The sequence below is a fragment of the Somniosus microcephalus genome, unplaced genomic scaffold, assembly GCF_052327205.1.
Source record: "Somniosus microcephalus isolate GS21.2 unplaced genomic scaffold, FLI_Smic_1.0 unresolved_chr1, whole genome shotgun sequence".
Classification (NCBI taxonomy): Eukaryota; Metazoa; Chordata; class Chondrichthyes; order Squaliformes; family Somniosidae; genus Somniosus; species Somniosus microcephalus.
Genome location: NW_028225179.1, coordinates 88974437 through 88987727, shown reverse-complemented (window position 1 = coordinate 88987727; position 13291 = coordinate 88974437). Strand labels below are relative to the sequence as shown.

At 48.4% G+C, this 13291-nt stretch overlaps 1 protein-coding gene across 1 annotated transcript in view; it reads left to right on the top strand.

Moving 5' to 3' along the window:
• LOC147095572 (scavenger receptor cysteine-rich domain-containing protein DMBT1-like) overlaps positions 1-13291 on the top strand; it is a 960763-nt gene that overhangs the window by 241590 nt on the left and 705882 nt on the right. The window lies entirely within an intron of this gene.

Here is a 13291-nt window from a genome sequence, read left to right as displayed (position 1 = left end):
ACAGACAGAGAGACAGACAGAGAGACAGACAGACATATCCTTTTATATATATAGATATTCAAGAAGGTGTTGGATATATTTCTTCAGGCTAATGGGATCAAGGGGTATGGGGAGAAAACAGGGACCGGGTCCTGAATTTGGATGATCAGCCATGATCGCCGAATGGCCTACTCCTGCTCCTATCTTCTATGTTTCTATGTTATGTGTGACTTGGAGGGGAACTTGCAGGTGGTGGTGCTCCCATGCGGCTGCTGCACTTCTAGGTGGAAGAGCTCGTGGGTTTGGGAGCTACTGTCAAAGTAGCCTTGGCGAGTTGCTTCAGTGCACACACTGCAGCCACGGTGCGCCAGTGGTGGAGGGAGTGAATGTTTAATGTGGTAGATGAGATGCCAATCAATTGGGCTGCTTTGTCCTAGATGGTGTCGAGCTTCCTGAGTGTTGGTGCAGCACTCTTCCAGGCAAGTGGAGAGTATTCCATCACACTCCTGACTTGTGCATTGTAAGTGGTGGAAAGGGGCCCATACTGCATCCAGTGCGCTCAGCTGTTTCTTGATACCACATGGAGTGAATCGAATTGGCTGAAGACTGGCATGGGGGGACCTCAGGAGGAGGTCGAAATGGATCATCCACTTGGCACTTCTGGCTGAAGATGGTTTAGCCTTTTTAGCCTTGTCTTTTGCACTCTCGTGCTGGGCTGTTACATCATTCAGAATAGGGGAGTTCATGGAGCCTCCTCCTCCCGTTAGCTGTTTAATTGTCCACCACCATTCACGACTGGATGTGGCAGGACTGCAGAGCTTTGATCTGATCTGTTGGTTGTGGTATCGCTTATCTCTGTCTATAGCATGCTCCTTCCACTCTTTAGCATGCATGTAGTCCTGTGTTGTGGCGTCACCTCATTTTCAGGTCTGCCTGGTGCTGCTACTGGCATGCTCCTCTACACTCCTCATTGGACCAGGGTTGGTCGCCTGGGTTGATGGCAATGGTAGAGCGGGGAATATGCTGGGCCATGAGGTTACAGATTGTGGTGGAATACAATTCTGCTGCTGCTGATGGCCCACAGTGCCTCATGGATGCCCAGTTTTGAGCTGCTAGATCTGTTCTGAATCTATCCCTTTTGGTACGTTGGTAGTGCCACACAACACGATAGAGGGTGTCTTCCATGTGAAGACAGGACTTTGTCTCCACAAGGACTGTGCAGTGGTCAGTCCTAACAATACTGTCATGGGCATATGCAACTGCGACAGGCAGATTGGCGAGGATGAGTTTAAATAGGATTTTCCCTCTTGGTTCTCTCAGCACCTGCCACAGGCCAATCAGGCAGCTATGTCCTTCAGTGCACGGCCAGCTCGGTCCATAGTGGTGCTACTGAGCCACTCTTGGTGGTGGACATTGAAGTCCCCCATCCAGAATACATTCTGTGCCCTTGCTACTCTCAGTGCTTCTTCCAAGTGGTGCTCAACATGGAGGAGTACTTAGTCATCAGCTGAGGGAGGGCGGTAGGTGGTAATCAGCAGGAATAAAAAGCTAGTATCAGTAATGGTAACCATGAAACTATCAGATTGTAAAAAAAACATCTGGTTCACTAATGTCCTTTAGGGAAGGAAATCTGCCGCCCGTACCTGGTCTGGCCTATATGTGACTCCAGACCCACAGCAACGTGGTTGACTCTTAACTGCCCTCTGAAAGCAAGTCACTCAGATGTAACTAACTCCCTACCTAACAGCACTGTGGGAGTACCTTCACCACACAGACTGCAGCGGTTCAAGAAGGTGGCTCACCACCACCTTCTCAAGGGCAATTAGGGATGGGCAATAAATGCTGGCCTTGACAGCGATGCCCACATTCCATAAACGAAAAAAAATCATCAGCTGGGGGACTGCAGTAGGTGGTAATCGGCAGGAGGTTACCTTGCCCATGTTTGACCTGATGCCAGCAGACTTTATGAGGGGCCTACATAAAGCGGATAGGAAGGACCAATTTCCCCTAGCAGAGAGGTCAATAACCAGGGGGCATAAATTTAAAGTAATTGGTAGAAGGATTAGAGGGGAGCTGAGAACCTTTTACACCCAGAGGGCAGGGTGGGTGGGTGGGGGTCTGGAACTCAATGCGTGAAAGGGTGGTAGAGGCAGAAACGCTCATCACATTTAAAAAGTACTTGGATATGCACTTGAAGTGCCGCAACCTCCAAGGCAATGGACCAAGAGCTGGAAAGTGGGATTAAGCTGGATAGCCTTTTTTCGCCCGGCACAAACCGATGGGCCGAGTGGCCTCCTTCTGTGCTGTAATTTCTATGATTCCATGAATCACAAAGTTAACATGATGGTACAGCAAGCAATTAGGAAGGCAAATGGCATGTTAGCCTTTATTGCAAGGGGGTTGGAGTATAAGAGTAAGGAAGTCTTGCTGCAATTATATCGGGTTTTGGTGAGACCAAACCTGGAGTACTGAGTATAGTTTTGGTCACCTCACCTAAGGGAGGATATACTTGCCTTAGAGGGGGAGCAACAAAGGTTCACTAGATTGATTCCTGGGATGAGAGGGTTGGCCTATGAGAAGAGAGTGAGTGGAATGGCCTATATTCTCTGGAGTTTAGAAGAATGAGGGGTGATCTCATTGAAACATATAAAATTCTTAGAGAGCTTGACAGGGCAGATGCTGGGAGGCTGTTTCCTCTGGCTGGACAGTCTAGAACTAGGGGACATAGTCTCAGGATAAGGGGTCGGCCATTTAGGACTGAGGGGAGAAGAAATGCCTCCATGGCCCTCGCTCCCTCCCTATCTCTATAACCTACTGCAGACTGACAAGCCTTCGCAATCTCTGCCTTCCTCAAATTCTGGCCTCTTGCGCATCTCCAGTTTTATTCACTCCACCATTGGTGGCTGTGCCTTCAGTTGTCTAGGCCCTAAGCTCTGGAATTCCCTCCCTAAACCTCTCCGCCTCTCTCTCCTCCTTTAAGACGCTCCTTAAAACCTACCTCTTTGACCAAGGTTTGGTCACTTGTCCTGATACCTCCTTACGTGGCTCGGTGTCAAATGTTGTTTGATAATCGCTGCTATGAAGAGCCTCGGGACATTTTACTACGTTAAAGGAGCTGTATAAATACAAGTTGTTGTTGTTTCTGCCACAAATCTTTTCTCGTTATTCCAGATTTCGATGAGAAACGCGTCGGTGGAACGGTGCAGTTCACGGTGACTGGTGGAGACCTTTGCCCCTCCGATCCTAAGGTGACAGAGGCTTTGGAGGACACAGTGAGTGTTATTAATCTATCCGCGGGGCAATGACCCACTCTCATTGTCTCTCTCGCCATGGGATATTGAGGTACACGGTGAGTGTCATTAATCTTTCCCCGGGGCAATGACCCACTCTCATTGTCTCTCTCTCCCCGTGGGGTATTGGGGACACGGTGAGTGTTATTAATCTATCCCCGGGGCAATGACCCACTCTCAGTGTGTCTCTCTCTCCCCGTGGGGTATTGGGGGACACATAGAAACATAGAAGATAGGAGCCGGAGTAGGCCATTCGGCCCTTCGAGCCTGCTCCGCCATTCAATGAGATCATGGCTGATCATCCAAATTCAGTACCCTGTCCCTGCCTTCTCCCCATATCCCTTGATCCCTTTAGCCTCAAGAAATATATCCAACTCTTTCTTGAATATATTTAATGAACTGGCCTCCACCACCCTCTGTGGCAGAGAATTCCACAGGTTCACCACTCTCTGGGTGAAGAAATTCCTCCTCATTTCAGTCCTAAATGGCTTACCCCTTATCCTTAGACTATGACCCCTGTTTCTGGACTCCCCGGCCATCAGAAACATCCTTCCTGCATCTAGTCTGTCCAGACCTGACAGAATATTATAGGTTTTGATGAGATCCCCTCTCAATCTTCTAAACTCCAGTGAGTATAAGCCCAATCAACACAATCTCTCCTCGTACGTCATTCCTGCCATCCCAGGTATCAGCCTGGTGAATCTTCGCTGCACTCCCTCCATGGCAAGAACGTCCTTCCTCAGGTAAGGTGACCAAAACTGCACACAATACTCAAGGTGCGGTCTCACCAAGGCCCTGTACAACTGCAGCAAGACATCCTTGTTCTTGTACTCGAACCCTCTTGCTACGAAGGCCAACATACCATTTGCCTTCTTAACCGCCTGCTGCACCTGCATACTTACCTTCAGTGACTGGTGCAGAAGAACACCCAGGTCTCTTTGCACTTCCCCTTCTCCCAATCTATTGCCATTCAAATAATAATCTGCCTTCCTGTTTTTGCCACCAAAGTGGATAACCTCACATTTATCCACATTATAGTGCATTTGCCATGTTTCTGCCCAATCACCCAACCTGTCCAAATCGTACTGGAGTTTCACAACATCCTCCTCACAGCTTACACTCCCACCCAGCTTTGTGGCGTCTGCAAATTTGGAGATATTACATCCAATTCCGTCGTCCAGATCATTAATATATATTGAAAACAGCTGGGGTCCTAGGACCGATCCTTGCGGTATCCCACTAGTCACTGCCTGCCACTCGGAAAACGACCCATTTATTCCAACTCTTTGCTTTCTGTCCGCCAACCAGTTCTCTATCCAAGTCAATACCTTGCCCCCAATCCCATGTGCCTTAATTTTGCATGCTAATCTCTTATGTGGGACCTTATCGAAAGCCTTCTGAAAGTCCAAATACACCACATCCACTGGTTCTCCCTTATCTATTTTACCAGTTACATCCTCAAAAAATTCCAGTAGATTAGTCAAGCATGATTTACCTTTTGTAAATCCATGTTGACTGTCCGATCCTGTCACTGCTTTCCAAGTGCTCTGCTATTACATCTTTTATAATAGACTCTAGCATTTTCCCCACTACCGATGTCAGGCTTACCGGTCTATAATTCCCTGCTTTTTCTCCACCACCTTTTTTGAATAGTGGGGTAACATTAGCTACCCTCCAATCCATGGGTACTGTTCCAGAGTCTATCGAGTTCTGGAAGATGACCAGCAATGCATCTACTATCTCTAGGGCCACTTCCTTAAGTACCCTGGGATGTAGACCATAAGGCCCTGGGGATTTATCGGCCTTCAGTCCCATCAATTTTCCTAACACCATTTCCCTACAAATACTGATTTCTTTCAGTTCCTCCCTCTCATTAGAACCTATGTTCCCCGGCATCTCTGGGAGGTTATTTGTGTCCTCCTTTGTGAAGACAGAACCAAAGTATGTATTTAGTTGATCTGCCATTTCCTTGTTTCCCATTATAAATTCCCCTGATTCTGACTGTAAGGGACCTTCGCTTGACTTCACCAATCATTTTCTCTTCACATATCTATAAAAGCTTTTACAGTCAGTTTTTATGTTCCCTGCCAGCTTATTCTCATATTCTATTTTCCCTTTCTTAATTAATCCCTTTGTCCTCCTTTGTTGACTCCTAAACTGCTCCCAATCCTCAGGATTATTGCTTTTTCTAGCCAATTTATATGTCCTCTCCTTGGATCTTATGCTATCCCTAATTTCCCTTGTTAGCCACGGTTGAGTCACATTTTTTGTTTTATTTTTATGCCAAACTGGGATGAACAAATTCTGTAGCTCATCCATTCGGTCTTTGAATGTTTGCCATTGCCTATCCACCATCAAACCTTTGAGTGCCATTCCCCAATCAATCCTACCCAACTCGCTCCTCAGACCATCGTAGATTCCTTTATTTAAATTGAGGACCCTTGTCTCTGAGTCAACTACTTCATTCTCCATCTTAATGAAGAATTCGATCATATTATGATCGCTCCGACCCAAGGGGCCTCGTACAACAAGATTGCTAATTAATCCTTTCTCGTTACGTAATACCCAGTCTAAGATGACCTGATCTCTGGTTGGTTCCTCGACATATTGGTCCAGGAAACCATCCCGTAAACACTCCAGGAATTCCTCCTCCACAGTATTGTTACTAATTTGGTTGGCCCAATCTATATGTAGATTAAAGTCACCCATGATGACTGCTGTGCCCTTATTGCACGCTTCTTTAATTTCCCTTTTAATGCCATCCCCAACCTCCACCTTACTGTTTGGAGGTCTATATACCACTCCCACTAATGATTTTTTCCCCTTAGTATTTCTCAATTCTACCCATACAGATTCCACATCATCAGAGCTAATATCCTTCATTGCAATTGTATTAATCCCTTCTTTAACCAGTAATGCTACCCCACCTCCCTTTGCTTTTTGCCTATCTTTCCTGAATATTGAATACCCCTGGATGTTGAGTTCCCAGTCTTGGCCATCCTTGAGCCATGTTTCCGTAATCCCAACCAAATCATATTCGTTTACCTCTATTTGCGCAGCCAATTCATCCACCTTATTACAAATGCTCACCGCATTAAGACACAAAGCCTTCAGGCTTGTTTTTTTAATGCTCTTAGACCTATTAGAATTATTATTTACTGTGGCCACGTTTGATTTAAACCGTTGATTTCTCTGACTGCCACTTTTGTTTTTCTCCTTCCTATCTTTTGCTTTTATCCCTGTTTTCCTTTCCTCTGTCTCCCTGCTCAGGTTCCCAACCCCCTTCCATTTTAGTTTAAACCCCCCTGAACAGTGCTAGCAAACCTCCCCGCAAGGATATTTGTCCCGCTCTGGTTCAGGTGCAACCCGTCCGACTTGTACAAGTCCCACCTTCCCCAGAAGCAGGCCCAGTGATCCAGGAAACTAAAGCCCTCCCTCCTGCACCAACTCATTAGCCACGCATTCACCTGTTCTATCCTCCTCTTCCTATACTTGTGGTAAACCACTTTTATCGTTCACTATCGTTACACTATGGTTATCACTGTTTATATTGTTACACTATGGTTATCACGGTTTACACTGTTGTATCACTACACAAGGTTACCTCTTGCCACGCTGTTATACCTGGGCTGACCACAGCTGACTCCGCCCATGGCTCCGCCTGCTTGCCCAGGTATAAAGGTGGTCGACTGGCTGGTGTTCCTCCTTGTTGGATCCGATCACCCATGAGGGTGGGCTCTGTTATTTAGCCAATAAAAACCTATAGTTACTAACTTAACTCGTCGCTTTTCATGAACTGAATTGATAGGTATATCAATTTTATTGGCTAAATTTTGAAAGGTCTGTACCGGAGCAGCCAAACGACCAGCCAAACGACCAGCCAAACGTACAGCCCCAGCCAAACGGCCAGCTACAACAGCCCCAGCAGCCGGCCTGGCTGCGAGCCCTCCGACCGCCGTACCTGGATCTAAACCCACAGGCTGCGAATTCAGCCCTCGACTTCGAACACTGGCTGAGCTGCTTCGAAGCCTACCTGGGAGAATCCGGCGTGCCTCCGGTATCCAAACTAAGAGTTCTGACCGCCCAGGTGAGCCCTAAAGTATTTGCACTCATCCGGGACATTGCTACATACGAGGACGCCCTCAACCTGCTAAAAGAGCAGTACCGGAGCCCTGTAAACTCAATGTACGCCAGGCATCTCCTAAGATCCCGCTCGCAACAGCCAGGAGAGTCGGTTGATGATTTCTTACGGGCGCTGCAAATACTCGGCAGGGACTGTGACTTTAAAGCCGTAACAGCTGCAGAACATACCGATGGAAATATCCACGATGCCTTCGTGAAAGGCCTTCGGTCAGACTACTCACGGCAAAGACTGCTGGAATCAAAGGACCTCGACCTGAAAACAGATGCTATCCTCGCTCGCTCCTTGGAAGTGGCCCATCGGGACCTCGAGGCGTACTCCAGGTACTGTGCTGCGCGACCCTGGGACTCGGGCCCGACTCCGGCCGCAATACCCCTCGCACCGCCGCCCCTGGGGCCGACCACAGCGTCGGTGTCCCGGAACCAATCGGGACCGCCACCCCCGGTACCGGCTGCGACATCGGAGCCCCGCGATCGGGCCGCCGGCTGCTTCTTCTGTGGCCAGGCGAAACACCCGAGAGCGCGCTGCCCTGCAAGAAACGCGACCTGCTCCGACTGCCACAAGAAAGGCCACTTCGCGAAGGCCTGCAGGGGGAAAGCCACAGACGCCAGCAGTGCCTCATGCGAGTTGTGGGGGCGGCCATCTTTCATCAAGGCCACAGATGCCAGCATCACCTCGTGTGAGTTGTGGGAGTGGCCATCTTTGATCAAGGCCACCGACGCCGGCAGTGCCTCATGTGAGTTGTGGGGGCGGCCATCTTCTCCGCCATTTTGTTCAACGTCGTGGGCGCCGCCATTTTGTTCACCACACTCGACCGCCACCTTGTCTCCAGACCTGACCACCGCCTCACCCACAGACTATAGCAGCTCGCTCAGCCATACACTAGCCTCCGTCACACTTGACCAAGCTCGCCCGCATCACCTGTCCAAGTCCATGATGGACATCAAAGTAAGCGGCCACGCCATGACCTGCCTGTTCGACAGCGGAAGCATGGAGAGTTTCATCCATCCAGACACGGTGAGCCGCTACTCCCTCACTGTCCGGCCAACGCGCAACCGGATCTCGATAGCGTCGAGGTCCCATTCAACAGACATCAGCGGCTACTGTGTTGTGACCCTGTCGGTTAGGGGCACGGAGTATAAAAATTTTAAACTTCTCGTCCTGCCCCAGCTCTGCGCTGCCGTCCTACTCGGGCTGGATTTCCAATGCCACCTCCAAAGTGTCACCTTGGCATACGGTGGATCCCTCCCCCCCCTCACAGTCTACAACCAGCAATTCCTAAACTGCCCACCGTGTACCACCTGCGGCCTATCCACCCTCAAAGTCCCGCCCCCGTCCCTGTTCGTTAACCTCACCCGCGACTGTAAACCCGTCGCTGCCAAGAGCAGGCGGTACAGCGCCGGGGACAGAGCTTTTATTAGCTCCGAGGTGCAGCGACTCCTGAAGGAGGGCATCATCGAGGGAAGCAACAGCCCCTGGCGTGCCCAGGTCGTAGTCGTTAAGACCGGTGATAAACACCGTGATGTAAGAAAAAGGAGACTTACCATCAAGTAACTTTAAAGTAAGCTTTAAGTAACTTATAAACACACTATATACAAGAGAGGTCTTTACCATGCCTCTGGTAGAAGCCTCTTACAATACTGAACAGACCAGTATTTATACCAGTCCAACAGGAAGTGAGGTATGTACACAGTTCATAGTTCACAGTTCATAGTTCACAGGAAGTGATGACATAACTTCCCGGAAGTTAGCATTTTTATCACATTCTTCCCTCCTGCAGGATTAGGAGGCTGTGGTCTACCTTTTGGTCCGCAGCCGCCGAACAAGGAAGAGTCGCACCCGTTTGGATTCCCGTCGTAGAGGGTCGCTGGTCCGCTTACATGCGGTTGGCCATTGGTCAGAGTCTGTGTGGCCTGGATTGCCCTGTGAAGGGTCGGGGAGATCATGGCTTCGAGTACGAGCCCCAATAGGTTCAAAGTCGTACTGCCTCTGTTCAGAGGGAGGTGCAGAGCTGGTCTGTGGCAGATCAGTACTTTCATGCGCGGTACTGGGAGGGTCGCAACCTTGAGCACGGGGTTCTACCGGCACCAAGCTAGTTGGTGTCCGATCAGGATCCTGGAGAGGGGTACCCGATAGGTCCCAAGAGTTTCCTGGTGAAATGCCATCACCCGATGTCCCACTAGGTCCTGGTGGGCAGGGAGCCAGATCCCGTAATGATACGGTAGATTCTCGGCCGTCGGAATATCGTATGTTTGCATAGGTGGGGTTGGCATCGGTTAGTTCAACCTCGTCTACGAGAGGGTCATTTTTAGATGTCCGAACGTATCTTCGGAGTAATACAGGTCCAGGAGTAGTTAGCCATGACGGGAGTGATGTCCCATGAGATGAGCGACGCTGGAATCCAAAGAACCGCTCATGAGGTGTAGTATTTGTGGCTGTAGAAAGCAGAGACCGTATAGAGTGCAATGCATCCGGAAGCACTGTTTCCCATTGCTGGTCTGGTAGGCCCCGAGATCTTAAAGCGAGACGTACGGAATTCCAGATGATACCGTTATACCTCTCTACCTGCCCATTTCCGATGGGATGGTATGGTGTTGTTTTGCTTGTAGCAATTCCCCGTTCTGAGAGGTAGTCCTTGAGTTCCCTTGACATAAAGGATGGACCCCGATCTGAGTGAATATAAGCCGGCATGCCACAGAGAGAAAATACCTGCTCAAGGCAGCAGATTACTGTGGACGCCAGCATATTGGAGCAGGGGAAGGCAAACGGAAAACGTGAATATTCGTCGATCATGGTGAGCAAATATGTGTTCCGAGTTGAAGAGGGCACTGGGCCCTTAAAATCGATGCTAAGTCGTTGCATCGGTTGGGTTGCATGTATGAGTATACCAGCTGAGGGGCGGAAGAACTGAGGTTTTAATTCCGCACAAAGCCGGCATTCTGAGCATATTTTCTTTACATCTCCAGTGGAAAAAGGGAGATTCCGTGATCGTACGAAATGTAGCATGCGCGTAACGCCAGGATGACACAAACCATTGTGGACATCCATGAGAGTGGAGGATGACATAGTGGAGCAGAATGCCCGTGTGAGGGTGTCCGGGGCCACATTCTCCTTGCCAGGCCGATAGAGAATGGTATAACCAAAAGAGGCCAGTTCCATCCTCCAAAGTTGTATTTTATTATTCTTAATTTTGGTTCGTTTTCGATTATCGAGCATGAAGGCGACTGATCGTTGGTCCGTGATCAATGTAAAGTGCTGGCGAGCTAGAAAATGGTTCCACTTCCGTACTGCCTCTATGATGGCTGTGGCTTCTTTCTCAACCGGAGGATAATGTAGCTCGGCACCTTGTAAGGTCCTGGACATAAATGCTACAGGACGACCTTCCTGATTCAGAGTAGCCGAGATCGCCACCTCCGAGGCATCACATTCAACCACGAAAGGGAGATTCTCATCGATGGAGTGAAGAGCCGCTTTCTCCAACTGTTTTTTGAGAAGGTTAAAGGCTGCAACAGCCGCTGTTCCCAGTGGAAATGATCTAGCATGCAGCAAGGGTTGGATTTTGTCCGAAAAATGAGGAATCCATTTAGCGTAGTATGCAAACAGACCGAGAGCCCGACGTAAAGAAGCCGGATTCTTAGGTGACGGGAGCTCTTGGAGCGGGCGAAGTCTTTCTGGGTCTGGCTTAATGATACCATTGCCTACGCAGTAGCCAAGGATGTTGATGGTCGGTTGCGACTCAACAGATTTGGATTCATTCAGGGTCAAATTACGGCGATGGAGGGCATCCCGAAATTTTTGGAGGTTGGAGTCGTGTTCCTGTTGATCGTGACCTGCAATGGTAATGTTATCAAGATAGGGAAAAGTGTCCCTTAGGTTTTCCTGCTTAACCAGGCCATCCATTGCCCGTTGAAAGACAGCCACTCCATTAGTAACCCCGAATGGGAGGCGACGAAATTGGTACAGCCGTCCATTAGCCTCAAAGGCTGTGTACTGCTTATCTGAGACCTTCAAGGGTAACTGATGATAGGCACTTTTTAAATCGTAAGTTGAGAACACTTTGTATTCGGCCAGTTTATTAACCATATCATCAATGCGTGGCAATGGGTAGGCGTCCAAGTTGGTATATTGATTGATGGTTTGCGAATAATCGATGCATAGTCGCTGTTTGTGAGGTTTTAGAGGGTTCTTGACAATGACGACTTGAGCCCGCCAGGGCGACGAACATGGTTCAATGATATCCTCTGCTAGAAGTCGAGAGATTTCAGCCGCAATAAAAGATTGGTCTTCCTGATTAAAGCGCCGCGATTTCGTTATTATCGGTTGGCATTGAGGCGGAATACTGGCAAATAATGAGGGTTCATCAAGTGAAGCTGCTGATAATGCACAAAATGGTAATTTAGACGGTATATTAGAAATAGTAAGTCTGGGTTTGGATCCACCAAACTCAATGGTGAGTTTCTTATGCTGTTTTTGGAAGTCCAGCCCTAAGAGGAGATCACTACATAAGTCCTTGAGCACCGAAAGTCGGGTGGAGGGATACATACGACCATGAAGTGTCATATCAACAACACAAAAGCCGGAGATTCTGGTATTAAGTGATGACTGGGCCATCGCAATTGCCTGGTCCGATGGGAAGACATGTAGTTTCAATTTCGCAACAATCTGTTCCTTAATGAAACTATCAGTACTTCCTGAGTCAATTAAGGCATCTAAGGTATGCCCTTTAATTGAATTTTTTGTGGCTGCCTGAGACAGGTTCTGTGGGCAAGCAGCTGTAATTGGTGTCGTTGCACAGAGAGTGGCTAAAACTCTCGGTGTGCTTCTTCGGGAGAGAGCTCGAGAGGAAGCTTGATAGGTCCTAGCTGGAGCATCTTGATAGGCCCTAATTGGGGCAGTTCGGTAGGTCTTAGCTGGATTGGCCCTCGTAGAGGCCCTTGATAGGCAAACTTTAGCAAAGTGTCCTTTTTTCCCGCAATAACTGCAGATTGCATTGCGAGCAGGGCAGGTTTTCCTAGGGTGAAAAGCATCTCCACAAAAGAAGCATTCCTTCCTAGATTGCCAAGAGGCTGCTAAAGTGGGGTCGTCCTCCTCTTCTTCATCAGAATTATCAGAATTAGATTCCCCCATGATAGGGTTCACCTGAGACCGCTTGAATTGTCTGGTTGCAGCTACAGCAGCAGATCGAGATCTGGGCAGCTGATAGAGGTCTGCATTTCTCTTTGCCAAATCCAGTGAACAAGCTAGGTCAAAAGCTTTTTGTAGCTCAAGTGTTTTACTTTCTAGTAGACGCTGGCGTATAAATGGAGAGGCAATCCCGCAGATGAAAGCATCACGAATCATTTCTTGGCGGTACAGCTCAGCTGAGGCTGCCTGAAAGTTACAATCTACGCTGAGCCTGCGAAGTTCTTGCAGGAATTCGTCAATTGATTCCCCTGGCCCTTGTCGGGCTGTGGCCAGTAGATGTCTAGCATAGACCTCATTTGGGGTCTTCGCATACAGTTTCTTAAGTGCCCGAATCACCTCTTCGTAATTATCCCAGTCATCAACATATTCGAACACTTTTGGGGTCACATAATTGACAAGTATCTTCAATTTAGCAGGAGCATCCACTTTACATTCATCCAGAAAATTCTCAAAAGTACGATACCAATGCTTCCATACCCTGCCAGCTGCTGGTGTATTCGGGTCCAAGTCCAGACGAATAGGTCTAAGGATTTTCTCCATGATGGGTGGTTCCCTGGATCCTTAACTTCCGAGTTTGTCTGAAGGTCTAGTATTTGTCAGTGTAAATACTAAGTTACTTAAATTGATGTAAGAAAAAGGAGACTTACCATCAAGTAACTTTAAAGTAAGCTTTAAGTAACTTATAAACACACTATAT